This window comes from Rhipicephalus sanguineus, chromosome 5 (assembly GCF_013339695.2).
Source record: "Rhipicephalus sanguineus isolate Rsan-2018 chromosome 5, BIME_Rsan_1.4, whole genome shotgun sequence".
Taxonomy (NCBI): domain Eukaryota; kingdom Metazoa; phylum Arthropoda; class Arachnida; order Ixodida; family Ixodidae; genus Rhipicephalus; species Rhipicephalus sanguineus.
In genome coordinates, this window is record NC_051180.1 from 53,619,398 (window position 1) to 53,622,056 (window position 2,659).

At 47.1% G+C, this 2,659-nt stretch overlaps 1 non-coding gene across 1 annotated transcript; it reads right to left on the bottom strand.

Annotated features, from left to right (window-relative positions):
* Window positions 1-1,907: 1,907 nt before the first annotated feature.
* Trnas-gcu (transfer RNA serine (anticodon GCU)) lies at window positions 1,908-1,980 on the bottom strand. The gene has a single exon. It is a non-coding gene; the product is annotated as a tRNA-Ser (tRNA).
* Between the last annotated feature and the right edge of the window lie 679 nt (window positions 1,981-2,659).

The window sequence follows — 2,659 nt, forward strand, 5'->3', positions numbered from 1 at the left end:
CTTTCTTTCTTTCTTTCTTTCTTTCTTTCTTTCTTTCTTTTATCTCTTTCAATATTGCCCTCTCTCCTCCTTTCTCTCTTCCTAACACTCACATCACTTCTCTTTGCCCGCTTCTTGCTATGTTGTACTGTACACGGTTGTACTATGCTATACCCTCTCACCTCCTCATTTCTGTACTCCTTTCTCTCCTCATCAGCATCACTACCCTTTCTCATCCCCTTGTTAATGTACGCTATACAAGGCTACGCCAATGCTTTAACCTCTAACCTCCTCGCTTCCCTTCTCCTCTCCCTCACACCACTCCTCCTCCCCTTCACTTCCCTTTCCGACCCCCTTGCAGTACCATATAATGCATGGCTATGCTATGCTAGGAGCTGCTTGACCCATACGCGCTTTCAGTGGCGCATACCCGACAAAATGGCTTTTGCGGAGGAAGCCGGTCAAACCTCAAACTTAAACAAATTCGCTTAAACCAGTCGATCTTAAAAATTGTAGCAATGCTCGCGTCGCTTTGTTGGCCTGTGATGCGTAAGGCCACAATCCGAGGATCTTCTCTTCGGACAACGATCTATCGTCTAGCTTGTTCAGCGCATTGTGCAGAACGTTGCGTTCATTCACAAAGCGTTCACAGAAACACAGTAGATGCTCTATCGTTTCGTCGCTATTGCACGAGTCGCATCTGGAGGTGTCTGCCATTCCTATGCGAAAAGAGTGCTCGTAGGCATTCAATGGACAGGCGCATAGGTACCCTGATAGTGCCTTCTTCTGTCTTCTTTCTTTCTTTTAATCCCTTCATCCCTTTCCCCCAGTGTAGGGTAGCAAACCGGACGCGCGTCTGGTTAACCTCCCTGCCTTTCATTCATTTCCTTCCTCCTCCTTCCTTGAACAAATTTGCTGTTAAAAATGAAAGAGGTTCAATTCATTGCGCTAAAAGAGATGGAAGAAAATTGCAATTATAGCTCACCCACAAGCGCGTCAATGTTAAATTCAAAAAGCGCAGACATGAACGATGGAAAGGGATTAAAAGTAAAAGCGTGGCATTGTACATCTCTAGCGCGGACTTCGTTTTATGCTCTTTCTATTCTTGGTGTACATGTGTTGCTGCGGGCACGCACTCTAGCGCATGACGCTTTTTGAGCGTTAAATAGGATTACGCCACCAGGCCTCTCTATTCTCTACATGGTGTCTCAGACACTTCTCTTCAGAGAGCGAGAATGATGCCGCCACGCCGGGCTCATTGTTTTACCGCCACTTGTCGACAAAAGTGCGGAGCTGCGCGAAATGATGCGATGATTTGCGTAATTCGGGGCAACACCGACCATCTCAGCACGCGCTCGCCTTTATCTGTCGAAGTGGGCTACACGTATCTGAGCTGCTTCGATTGAGGAACCCTTAAATGGAACCAGCGCTTCGAGAATTTGCATAATGGCGCTGCACATTTTTAGCAGCAGCCGCAACACACACACACACATGCTGATGTAGTGGGGCGCGTCATGAAAGAGCGAGGCAATACAAGCGTATAGATTCACCAGGTGGACGCTAAGCCTTCTCACGTGTTAGTCGCACCGACAACACAGTCCTGTATTGAGAAGTATTTCTGGCAAGGACGCAGTGGAAGACGGTAAAAAAGAATCACCAGGAGTGTTTACACGTGTCCTAAGCATGTCACACATTTGCTATGGTGGCGCTTGACGCGCAGACCATGCCGATGGTGCAGTCTGACTACAACCACAATGGCCGGCATCTAATAATAATATCTGGGGTTTAACGTCCCAAAACCACCATATGATTATGAGAGACGCCGTAGTGGAGGGCTGCGGAAATTTCGACCACCTGGGGTTCTTTAACGTGCACCTAAATCTAAGTACACGGGCCTCAAACATTTTCGCCTCCACCGAAAATGCAGCCGCCGCGGCCGGGATTCGATCCCGCGACCTCCGGGTCAGCAGCCGAGCGCCATAACCACTAGACCACCGTGGCGGGGCAATGGCCGGCATCTGCGAACCACACAGTTTGTATGCACGTGTGTTTTATTCATCTATTCTTACCCCCTCTCTCTTTCTCGCCTTTTTAAATTCTGTTCTGTGGTTATCCTCATCTTTTTCTCTTTTTCTCTCCTTTCTTGGTTGAGGTGCTTGAGAGCTTCCTACGCGCAACAAATGGCGTTTCCAGAATTCATCATCATCAACATACTAAACCTTCGTATGTAGAGAATACGAGTACAATTCGGCCCTCTTCAGTGTCAGTTATCTTCATCCGTTACAATCCCGCCATGGACTTTATCTTACGCCTATATTTCTTCCCTGGCAACGCTGCCCACAAGGACAAAATTAAAAACACTAGTGCCTAACAAACGAGACACTCAGACGCCTACAATTTTGGGCAGCCATGGGAATTTTTCAAAGTTCGAGCTTATTCGTTACGTTTCTCAATCTACAAATGTATTTTCTCTGTAGCTTCGTACCAGCGATTTGTTCATACTGACCACTCTCAACCACACAAAGCAAAAAAAAAAACGCTAAGAAATGAGAAAGTGACGCAAAGCCTGTACACTACCCGTGGACTCCTGAGAGCGATTCCTCAGAGGCACTTTTTTTTTTTTTCAGAGAAATATCGCGAGCTGTAACTGCGCTGCCAGTCCGCATGCAAGATTTTTGTG